This window comes from Symphalangus syndactylus, chromosome 5, assembly GCF_028878055.3.
Source record: "Symphalangus syndactylus isolate Jambi chromosome 5, NHGRI_mSymSyn1-v2.1_pri, whole genome shotgun sequence".
NCBI lineage: Eukaryota > Metazoa > Chordata > Mammalia > Primates > Hylobatidae > Symphalangus > Symphalangus syndactylus.
Window position 1 is genome coordinate 144,288,469 of NC_072427.2, and position 12,331 is coordinate 144,300,799.

General features: G+C 45.3%; 1 protein-coding gene across 8 annotated transcripts in view; it reads right to left on the reverse strand.

Annotated features, from left to right (window-relative positions):
• Window positions 1-12,331, reverse strand: part of ETV6 (ETS variant transcription factor 6) — a 258,085-nt gene that overhangs the window by 73,975 nt on the left and 171,779 nt on the right. The window contains exon 2 of one of the 8 annotated variants that reach the window (XM_063639653.1): window positions 5,500-5,528. The exons of 6 other annotated variants lie outside the window; for them this stretch is intronic. The gene's annotated coding sequence lies outside the window, so the exon portion shown is untranslated. Of the gene's footprint in view, window positions 1-4,550; window positions 4,635-5,499; window positions 5,529-12,331 lie in introns of those variants that run through there. One more of the 8 variants, XM_063639656.1, reaches the window with a different exon arrangement.

Sequence of the window (12,331 nt, forward strand, 5' to 3'; positions counted from 1 at the left end):
CTCTGGCAAACAGCTTAGTGATATTTTAAGAACCCTGTAAATGTTAACTTCTCAGAATCTACCTTAAAGAAATAACTTAGTATGTGGAAGAATTTTTCATGCACAAAGATGTCTACTGCAGTGTTATTTTTAATAATGAAAAACTAGGAACAGCAATAAGGAAATAGTTAAGTAATAGTTACTGACAATATCTATGACAGAAAATTAATGCAGCCAGTAACATGATAAACAGTACGTATTCATATTGAAAAATAGTATGTGTATATATATAATAATCTCAATGCATAGAAAAATACAATAAAACATAAAAATATTCAAAGCAATTGACAGTAAAATTGTAGGTGATATTCCCTGTCTCCTTTTCCTTTTTTCTTACTTCTCATTCTCTATTCAGCATGTGTTACTTTTATATTTAAAAAACTATTTAAGGGCTGGGTGTGGTGGCTCACACCTGTAATCCCAGCACTTTGGGAGGCCAAGGCGGGTGGATTGCTTGAGGTCAGGAGTTCGAGACCAGCCTGGCCAACATGGTGAAACCCTGTCTCTACTGAAATACAAAAATTAGCTGGGCGTGGTGGCAGGCGCCTGTAATCCCAGCTACTTGGGAAGCTGAGGCAAGAGAATTGCTTGAACCCAAGAGGTGGAGTTTGCAGTGAGCCGAGATTGCACCACCGCACTCCAGCCTGAGCGACAGAGTGAGACTCTATTTCAAAACAAACACACACACACACAGACACACACCCACACACACACACACACACACACAACTATTTAAAAAATGAGCTCATCAGAGAATATCCCCAATATCGCCTCATCAGTTTCTTTAGTTGTCTCCCTTCCTTCTTATTCCAATAAGGGTCATGTGCAGTTGATAAGTCAGGATTTCATTTTCAAGAGCAGCCCAAATGACTCTGAGTTGTGTCTCAGCATTCAGATCATGAGATCATAAATACTTTTCCCTACATTTTAAAAAGTTGCCTTAACTCAAGAAAACACATCTGTTCTTGTCTCTCATTTCCCTTCCCCAATCCTAAGATCATGTTTTTATTCTCACCCTCTGCTATCATTTCTACTTTTCCAGACAATTTCTCATTTGTCAGATTTGAGTGCAAATTAGCAATGCTCCTCAATGCATCCTCCACCTTCTGGGAGATGAAATTGTGAATTGTTAGGTACATGTGTTAAGAGTCGACATGTCCACGCATGTAGCTGAAGGGGATTTCACAGTGATATGCACATGGTGCCCGGCACCTAACAGTCCCCAGGTAATGCCGGACTGTACAGCCAAAGATTTCCATTCCTAGGCGGTCCACGTCTGAGCCAGCTCTGCAGTCTGTGATTGGCACCCCTCTCCTCCCCGACACATCTGATCACTTACTCCAGCTCCGGCTTTGACGGTCAGGACACTCAGCTCTGTGCAGTTCAAAACATTACCAGATGCTTCCGCATCCATGTCATGCCATCATCTATTCTGTGAGAGCTGGCACAACTGTATTTTCAGAAGAAACTGAAGCTCAGAGAGATCGAGGGACTTTGCCAAGGTCACAATGAACCCAAGACCAAAACTTCAGCTCCAGGCTTTTTGTATTACCCAGTGAACTTCCTATGGGTTAAAGGAAATAATGGATGTAAAAGCCCCTTGCACTCTAAAATGCACTGTAAAAATGCAAGGGAATGAGGAATAATAAACCATAAACTCAACTTCTCATGGCAGGCCTGGTCTAGCTGCAGATCCCGAATTCTGCTCGGTGCCCACAGAGCACCTTCTGACCTCTGCTTGCCGAGGGCAGGGTTTACTTAGAATTCTTCCCTGTGTACTCTGCCCTTCAAAAGAAAACCAAGTGTCCTCAGAGCCCTTCAAGCTGCTTCCCAGAGGTACTTTTCTGGAGACTTTTCTGCCTCCTTTCCCTTCCCCACCAGCCTGCTCTCTGCAAATCTGCTCAAAACCCCCAGGCCGGCCTTGGATGCATTCTGACAAGTTCCACATCTCACTCCTCTGGGTCTGCCTCTAACCTTGAATGTGTTATCTGACCAAAGCTGCTTTCTGCAAACAAATTCTGTCACTAGGGAATTGGAAGTTCCAAAACATTTCCTATTTCTGTCCTCAAGGTTAGCCTGTATCTCAGCACTAAGTTTCCAAGTGGAGGTTGGAAGGTTATACTCATGTCTTTCAGCCCGAAGTCCAAGAACAAGAACACTGTATGTTCATGTTCAGACCCAAAGTCACAGTCAATTCCCTCGAATGATGTTTTTTCTTATAAACTTCATTCTGTGGATTTTTCTGACTTTTATCTAGTTTTAGCTACAAAGGGGTTTTTAGCAGAAAACCTGTTGACAGCAAAACTGACCCAGAGCTTGCCACTCAGCCTCACAAACATGACTTAGATTTCTTCTCATCTTTGCTTCTGGGCAACAAGCCCAATGTGGTGAGAGGCATGTAGCATTTTAGATCAGACCTTGGGTTTCGGAGTCAAACTGTCCTGGGTTAAAATACTGGCCGCACCACTTACTAGCGCTGGGTAAGTTACGTGTCTGAATCCGTTTCCCCAGCAGTAAGATGGAGTCCGGAATAGTACTTACCTCTTAGGGCAAATGTGAGCATGAAATGAGGTGATCCCTATAGAGATGTTGCACAGTACCTGGTACACAGCAAGTGCTCAATGCATTTTGGGGGGTTGGGTAGGACAAGGACTGGATAGTAGATGAGTTGTACTTTGTCCCATGTCTCCAGGAGACCAAAATACTTTCAGCAGCTCCCTGGAGCTGCAGAAGCTGGAGCAAGCGTTCTTGGAAGGTGCGTGACGGCTCTGGCAGGAGCTATGAGGCCCAGTACAGTGCTTTGAGGTGGGGACTGAATTGTCAGCGTGCAGGCTGGGAAAATGACTCAGGTGGGGTTGCGGAAAACAGCCTGGATCAGGGAGAGGTTGGAGGAAAGAAGGGTGAAGGAGGTGCCCGCTCAGGCCCCAGGCTAGGCTGAGGCAAGTAAGACATTTGCCTCAGGTGCAAAATTTAAGGGGTGCCTTTAAAAAGTTTCGGTAATCAAGATGAAGTCATGTAACATAATATTTTAAAAATCAAAATTAATGCAGAAAATGTATGGTGACCTAGGCATCAACATTTTAATTAAAGTCCATATGAAAAGAAAGATAATGGGGAGGGGACAGCAATAAGGGAGTGGGGAAGAGATTAGAGCAAGTACTTCTCAGCGTTAGGAAGAAGGTACAGGATTCTTTGAGAATTCAGCCAGAGTTCATAAACCCCCCTTTCAAAATGCACAGGCACATGCACACAAATATTTGCCTGTGATTTCAAAGTTTATAGACTGCCTCAAGTTTATCCATGGATCCTTGGAGAATCCGTTTAGTATTTTTTTTAGTCTCGTGTATGCAAATAGTTATGACAATATGTACCTGTGATGTAATGCGAAAACCAAATCAGGTTTGAGAAGAGAGATACATGTCTCTCCTAATATTTTAGGGAGAAAAACAGAAAAGAGAGACAGGAAGGGTGCCCTCTTCTCACTTAGAAGTGGGGGTACAATGAAATGTTTGAGCTGTCATTTCTTTATTTGAAACGCACATTCCTGACCTTAAATAGGGAATGTCCGTTCTTCAGTTATTATACACATCATTGCTAACATATTGAAAGTTTTTCTTCATAGTAGTTAGGGTCAATCACTGCAAATAACCTTAATTTATGTCCAATGAGGCAACTTGGCTATGCAAGGAGAGATACTATACAAGGATGAGTTTCTAAAGCAAAGGGGCATTAAGGCAGCATTTCCTATACTGCAGGGCAGAAAGGTCTTTTTTATTATCAAACTTACTGATATGTATGCTTACAAAGAAGCCTGAGTTTAAGAAGAAAAAAAAAAAGTAGGAAAATAGATATTAAGAGTTGAAACGTTCCTCAAACAGATTTACTGAGAAATCAAAACTGCTGGAGGAAAGTTGGTGCAAGAATGTTTGTAATCCTCAGGGGAGATGGATGGGGTACAGAGAACATACAGATCCTGCGGGATTTGCATGATTCCCAGAACACGGATACTCTCCTGAGGGGGCCTGAATAAAGAAGGATGAAAATTCTTTCCCCTCCTGCTCTTTTAAACCACACACGGACCATCTCTGGTGCCCGGCACAGTCTGCAGAACATTCCTTTGCAAAGTGTAACCAGAGTAAAACTCATTGTCATTCTGGACAGGGACCTGATCTGCACGTCACTCGCACGGAGGAGGCTTGGCTTTGTGTGGCTCAGCTGTGCCTGTTCCCATCCCTCTCGGGTGTCTGTATTCTCCTGAGAAATTTTAAAAAGCCTCTTCTCAGGATGGAGACAGTCCCGATAATCACTGAATTCCAGGAGGTGGAGGTGGACAGGAGGTGTGGTGGCAGGGTGGGGGGCTGGGAGAAGGGAGTGAGAAAGAGGTGTTGAACTTTTACGTGAACAGACCTCAGAAAATACACATAGGGCCCCAAAGGCAGATCTGACCTACAACACCTCTAAAGCATGGCTTTTCTAGAAGATGCTGTCTTTTAAGGAGAATTCCACTGTACCCCCTTCTTCCTTGTCCTCTTCCCTGGCTCTTTGGAGAGTGCTTCCAAGTGCTTTCAAAGGCCCGGTTGGTTGCCTTTGGGTGTCGAATCTACCCTCCACCGAAAGGCTGTCTGGGCTGCTGCTGGTTCAGCATTACGTGGGGCAGACTGCTGTGACACACAGGCAGGATGAAATCATTTTAACAGCGCTGCTGACGCCTCATGAAACAAACAAAAAACAAACAAACTTGGAGAAGCAACTTCTATTTAAAGATAATTGTGTTACATTTGTGTGTGTGTGTGTGTGTGTGTGTGTGTGTGAGAGAGACAGACATACTTCTCTCTATTCTATTCTGTCTCATCCCCTTATTCCTCCTTTCTGAGGACATTCATAGGGAAATGGCTTTTATAGACCTATCAATAAAAAAAGCTGTAATCTTTTTTCTCACCAGTTATTAATATATTCCCTAGTATTAGAATTGTAAAGGTTACTAATCCCCTGGCTTAAGATGGTCACTTGGAGTCAGGAAAGCTAAACACCACCACAAACCGAACCCCGTCTCCCCTTCCAGGGCCACAGATATGTAACTGGATGTCTCTCGCTTTGTCCCTGGGCTCCTCTGAGACTCCAAGGCTCATTCTGGGAGGCCCTCCCTTGCTGCAGAACACTTTTCTCCTTGGCTCTGTCACCCCACTGGGGATTTTACATTATTCATTCATTCGGATGAAAGCATGAAGATCTCTGTACCAGAGGAAGCAGGCAAAAGGAAAATGATAAATCAATACAGGCTGTTGACACTTAGCTTTGGTGGGCAGTCAGATGAATGAGTGGGGAGGAATGAGTCAGGTGACCCTCGAGTTTTAAGGGCAGACTCCCAAGTAGGTGGCAGGGGTCCTGGAGGCAGGATGGTAGGGGTGACAAGAGGTAGGAGCCCTCACTCCCTTCGGCCCGTCATCATTCATGGCTTACGGTTCTTCAAAGGTGCTTTTCATTCTGTGCTGAAAAAGGTATGAGTGTTACAATATAGAGGTGAATATTCTGAGTTCTGGAGAGAGGCTGATGTCTGTTTTTTAACTTTGACATGGGAGTCTGGAAAATCTGTGAAGAGCATGAGTGGCTATTCATGGATGGAGCAAGTAATGCTAATCCACCAAGTGCAAAAATGCTCCCCTGAGGTTGGGCAGAGCGTGAGATGTGGCGAGGTCTCTGGGTGGTCTGCAGGCTGGCCTCCTGCTATCCTATTTGTAAAAGCATGCTGTTGGCCAGGTCCTGTGGCTCACACTTGTAATCTCAGCACTTTGGGAAGCCAATGTGAGAGGATTGCTTGAGGCCAGGAGTTCAAGACCAGCCTGGGCAACACAGCAAGAGCCCCATCTCCTTGAAAAACAAAATAAATTAGCCAGGTGTGGTAGTGCATGCCTGAAGTCCCAGCTACTCAGAAGGTTGAGGTGGGAGAATTGCTTCAGCCTAGGAGTGGCTGCAGTGAGCTAAGATTATACCTCTGCACTCCAGCCTGGGTGACAGAATGAGGCTCTGACTTAAAAAAAAAAAAAAAAGAATGCTTTCTACTTTTGTTGGCAAGAATTGCTAACTTGATGGAAATGTTTAAAATCTCTCTTAACCACGTTATAATAAAATGAAAAAACGAAATTCAAATCCTGTTTTTGTCACTTACTAGCTCAGTGACTGGAGAGGGCTGTTGGCTTGCCAAATAGAAATGTCCACGTCCTAATCCCCAGAACCTGTGAATAAGACCTAATTTGAGAATAGTTCTTTGCAGATGTCATTAAGAATCTCAAGATTATGCAGGTGGGCCCCAAATTCAATGACAGGTGTCCTTATATGGAAACAGAGGAGAGACGCAGAGGAGAGTCGATGGCCATGTGAAGACAGGGGCAGAGATGGAGCGATGCAGACGAAAGCTTGCTTTGTAGTTTTTCCCCAGAGACTCCTATCATCCACGTGTTGAAATTTCTTTGCCTTTCTTCAATATTTGTCACTTTTTCTTGAGTTGTCTTTAAAACCTTTCTTGTTTCTTCTTTAAAAAATTTCCTGCTTCCCCCTTGTGTTTCTCTTTTAAAAAATCACCTTTTGTAAAGATTCATCTTGTATTCTTACTAGTTTACTCTTCATTTCTGAAACGATTTTTCTTTTAATTCTTTCCAGAGTTCTGTCATTTCATTTGGGAGTTTTTCTAATTCCGATTGATGTTGTGTTTGCCCCACGCTTCGTATCTTTTTCTTCTTACCTTTTAGCTCATTTGGAGGTAAGTAGGGTTTTGAATTGTTCTAAAGGCATGCTGTTTTGGCACACTTTCTTTAGGGATGCTATTCTGCTCCTTCTGTTCCTTTATCTTATAAAAACTTTGTGTGGGATTTGACCTCACTACTTTTCTCTTGCTCATTTTCATCTGAAGACAATTTTCCGAAATTTTTATGAAATGGCGTGATTCCAGCCTCCGCAAACCCTCTCTTCTATTGTTTTCATGCAGCACTCAAATAAATGGCGGCTGGCTTTCTGAAATCTCCTGGTTCTGTTTCCTTTGGGAGACCTTGCCTCTAAGTCTCTGCTGCCCCTATCCTTTTCTTTTTCTTTCTTTCTTTCTTTCTTTCTTTTTTTTTTTTTTTTTGAGATGGAGTCTTGCTCTGTCGCTCAGGCTGGAGTGCATTGGTGCGATCTAGGCTCACAGCAACTTCCGCCTCCAGGGTTCAAGTGATTCTCCTGCCTCAGTCTCCTGAATAGCTGGGATTACAGGCATGCGCCACCACGCCCGGCTAATTTTTGTATTTTTAGTAGAGACGCGGTTTCACCATGTTGGCCAGGCTGGTCTCGAACTCCTGACCTCAAGTGATCCACCTGCCTCGGCCTCCCAAAGTACTGGGATTATAGGCATTAGCCACCATGCCTGGCCGTCCCTAACCTTTTCAATGTGCCTCCACTCCCAGCAGCTTCTCCACAGCTATCCTGGAAGCTGGCCATCAACGTGGCTGGTTAGTTGCAGAGTTCACAGGGACCAGAGAACTCTACACCTTTCAGACCTTCTCGAGGCCACTTGCCCTCACTACTATAGGAATGAGCAAAACCACTCCCACTTTCAGGCTTTCTGGTGAATACCTCTTGGCTATTTTTGGGTTTTCCCTGTTCCAAAGGCTACCAAAAGTCCCATTATAAGGTAGGACTTGGGGATGTCTCGTCACTGGGTTTTGGTTTTGCTATTGAGTTGCTCTGCTCTTCCGTGGGGATTCTGAGAATTACACTGCTGCTGCCTGTGCTGTCCTCCCAGACTCTGTCACTGAAGACTTCATGCTGGGAAACACAGAGCCCCTTTGGCGTCTCATAAAAAAGAGCACCAATCTTCTGGTTCTCCTAGTGAATCACTGCTGGGTTTTGTGGCAGTAAGTGAAAGAAATGTGATAAATAATCTAAGGGGTCTCTGGCCCTACCAAAGGGGGTTACAGCCCAAAGTGCAGGAACCACTGCACTCTAGAAACAGAGACAACAACCAGAGGGGAAACACAGGAAGAATCAAATGGCTGAGAGCCTCAAAGGGCACTGGCAGTCAAGGAGGGATGAATGGCTTCTCCCACTGAAAGAACTAAGGAACGATTCTAGGGAAGATAAAACATCCAAATAGAAGGAATTACTGGCCGGGTGCGGTGGCTCACACCTGTAATCCCAGCACTTTGGGAGGCTGAGGCAGGCAGATCACAAGGTCAGGAGTCTGAGACCATCCTGGCCAACACAGTGAAACCCCGTCTCTACTAAAAATACAAAAAGTTAGCCTGGCCTGGTGGTGGGCGCCTGTCATCCCAGCTACTTGGAAGGCTGAGGCAAGAGAATCGTTTGCACCTGGGAGGCAGAGGGTGCAGTGAGCCAAGATCGCACCACTGCACTCCAGCCTGGGAGACAGTGCCAGACTCCGTCTCAAAAAAAAAAAAAAAAAAAAAAAAAAAGAAGGACTCTCTAGTGGGGATTAAAACAACAGTAAAGACACAGCCTTTTACTGTCTTTCCATATCTCCTATCACCAAAAGTCAAGACGTCCAGATGTCAGAACTATGAAATTTTTTTAACAGTTCACAAAAGTATGAGTGACTCAGCCTGTCAGACATCTCAGCAATCCTAGATCGTGGTGGAGACCTCCCCAAGTTAGTCTTTCCTAAGTTCAGTGATGAACTGCAGCTTCAAGGAAATACGGAGTTATAGTCACAGATTTCCCTATGCAAGCCCTTAGGAGGAGCGATCCAGCTGCTCATCTCAGAAAGAGCCCCACAAAACCAATGAGGCATGTGAACGCCAGAGGCCCTACAGGTGCAGTTGGTCTTGCTGTCAGCTCTAACTTCGCTTTCCTGCTTGTGGCAGCCTCCTTTCTCACTGGAGTCTTGTCTGTTTGGAAGACTCGACTCATCCCTGACATGCCAGTCTCGTCGGAGGATGCTGTCATGTACTGATAATTTTTAAAAATGGCTTTTTTAATGCAGCCCTTGGAAACTTTGCAAGAAATGTATTGATTTGAAATACTCAAGCTGAATTATTGAGCTTTGGCAAAGGGAAATAAATCTTTCCCATTCCTCCATGCCCGTTGCCAAACCCAGCTTCCAGGAAGCAATGGCTGTCCTTTCTGGAAATGAAGCAAAGCTCAAACATTCTATCACTTTCCCTTTACTTCCCCCACTCCCTCTTCTCTTCACTTGCAATTCACTGACAAAAGCACTTTACATTCATTGCTCATTTGCCTGAATAGGCATCCGAATTAGTAATGCCCAAATTAGTAATGCCTGGCTGAGGCAGCTTCCTAAATAATGAGGCCTGATCATTTTGGCAGACCCGGAGGCCCGTGGAAAGCAAGCTTGCAGCAGGACATGAGGTTAAACACTCTTCCGGTTTTATAACCAAAATTTCCCCCTACAGACCTGGATGTGAACAGTAAAGAGTATATGTTTACTGATGCTACAGATGAATAAGACCAGGAGCCAGAAATGGGGGAGAAAGGTAGGGAGAGTGTGCGGGAAAGGGGACGTATGCTGGAGAGTTCTAACGCACAAGGCAGGATTAACACAAACTTCCTGACATCTGCTGTTTCTTTCATTTCAGGCTGAATGATCATCTCACCTGGCGATGTGCCAGGGGAATTCCCATCATTACCATCAAAACACAGTTGGGTCTAACTGCTGAGCACTCATTTTGTCCACCTCTCCGTTCACTCACCCACTCACCCATCCGTCTAACCTAGGAGGCACCCACTATGCCTCTCGTCCCGGATTAGGTGCAGGGCACATCAAGGTGAATGAGAGTGGATTTTGCGGTCTGGAAGGCAGGAAAGGAATGTAAAGAGACATTTACAAGTTAGCGCATTTGTGCACGGCCAGGGAAGACTTTCTCAACTGGATGGGCTAACAGCTTTCCAGGCAGAGGAACGGCGGATGGAAGGCCTGGACACATGAAAAGGACACAACCAGTGTGGGAAATGTTGAGTAGTTCAGTAGGATTAGGATGTGAGATATACGTGAGTGTATGTTCAAATGGGGGTGAGGGTAGGAGGTGACAATGCATCTCCATGTTTATTTTTAAGAGACAGAATCTCACTCTGTTGCCCAGACAACAGAGTTGTTGTACAGTGGTGGGATCATGGTTCACTGCAGCCTCGAATTCCTGGCTTCAAGTGTTCCCCTTGTCTAGCCTTCCAAGTGGTTAGGACTACAAGTGAGCCACCATACCCAGCTAATCTAAAAAACATTTTTTTTTTTAAGAGATGGGGTCTTGCTATGTTGCCCAGGCTGGTCTCAAACTCTAGCCTCAAGCAATCCTCCTGCCTCAGACTCCCAAAGTGCTGGGATTACAGGCATGAGCCACTGTGCCTGGTCAACATCTCCATTTCGATGCTTAATAGGCACGTTAGGCTTAATGCATGCCAACCAACCTCCAGATGTCACTCATCTAAACCTGCTGTTCCCAATCTTTCCCATCACAGAGAAGGCAAACTCCACTCTTTCTGTGGCCAAGGCCCCACACCTTCCAGTCACCCTTGTTTCTTCTTTCTTTATTTTTTTGAGACGGAGTCTCGCTCTGTTGCCTAGGCTGGAGTGCAGTGGCGCCATCTCGGCTCACTGCAAGCTCCGCCTCCCTGGTTCACGCCATTCTCCCGCCTCAGCCTCCCGAGAAGCTGGGACTACAGGTGCCCACCACCACACCCAGCTAATTTTTTTGTATTTTTAAAAGTAGAGACGGGGTTTCGCCGTGTTAGCCAGGATGGTCTGGATCTCCTCACCTTGTGATCTGCCCGCCTCGGCCTCCCAAAGTGCTGGGATTACAGGCGTGAGCCACCGTGCCCGGCCCCTTGTTTCTTCTTTTACACCCCCTTCTGGTCCATTGGTAAGTGTTATTGGCTCTGCCTTCCAAATGTATCCAGTTCTGCCCACTTCTGCCACCTCTGCTGCTACTACATTAGTCCCAGCCACCATCCTCTCTTGCCTGAATCATTGTTACTGGTCCCCCTGACTGGTCTCCCAGCTTCCACTGTTCCTTCCCTGCCTCTATCCTCAACAGACCTGCCAGAGAGATTCATTCAAATCACATCACTCCTCTGTTTGTAAGTTTCATCATGTCACTCTGCCCAGAATGCCCCAGAGGCTTCCTATCTCACTCACAGTTCATGCCAAGGTCTTTACAATGACCTTCTGGGCCCTGTATGACCTGACCTGTCTGTACCCAGCTCCCACCATCCTTTCCTGCCATCATCCTTTCCCTCCTTCATTCTGCTCCAGCCACACTGACCTCTCTGCTGTTCCTCAGACCTACCAGGAACTATTCCCACCTCCTCAGGGCCTTTGGACTTGCTGTTCCTTCAGCTGATATTCTTCTCCTAGACATCCTCACTTCCTTCAAGTCCTCCCTGGACACTCCTTCTAACATTGCGTAACTGTTCTCAGACTCCCCCTTATCTTCTTTCTTACTTATTTTTGTTTTCTCTTAGCATTCATCCCTAATCTATCTACCTAATAATTTTACTAATCATCCTGTTTCTTACTCATTTTCTTCACTAGCATGTGAACGGACCTTTGTTTGGATTCCTGCTATATCCCCAGTGTCTCAAGCAGCTTCAAGCCCATTTTCAGGACTCAGTGTAATATTTCTGAATGGATGAGAAGCTACGGCACATGATGGAGACAGTGCAGCGTGGTGCTAAGGAGTATGGGCCTGGAGTCAGGTTTCCTGGGTTTGAATCTTGGTTCTCCAACTTCCTAGCTGTGTGACCTGGTGCAAGGTGCTTATCTTTCTGTGCCTCGATTTCCTCCACTGTAAAACGCGGATAGTAATAGGACCTATGTCAGGAATTGTGAGCATTAAGTATGTTGACATATGTGTAAAGCCCTTAGAACAGTGCGAGGTATGGATTGCGAACTTGGTAAATATGAGCTATTATCAGGAAGGCCTTGGAAGGCCTTGTCTGCTGTACTAAGGAGTTCGGGCTTTATCCTAAGGCTACAAGGAGTCACTGAAGAATTTTAAACAAGGGCGTAACATAATCGGATATTGTTTTCAAAGGATCACTCCAGCTGCAGAGTAGAGAATGAATTAGAACAGGGCAAGACTGGTACAAGGCGGCCAGTCAGAGGCTGTTGCAGAAATGGAGATGACAGATATTGTTAGCCTGAACTAAAGCAGAAGGGATGGAGAAAGGATGGGCTGAAGATACCATGGGGTAGAATTGATGGAACTTAAGAGATTAATTCAATGTGGAGGAGGCAGTCAATGACAAAATCCAAGCTCCTGATTCCTGAAACTGGATGAATAGAGGGGCC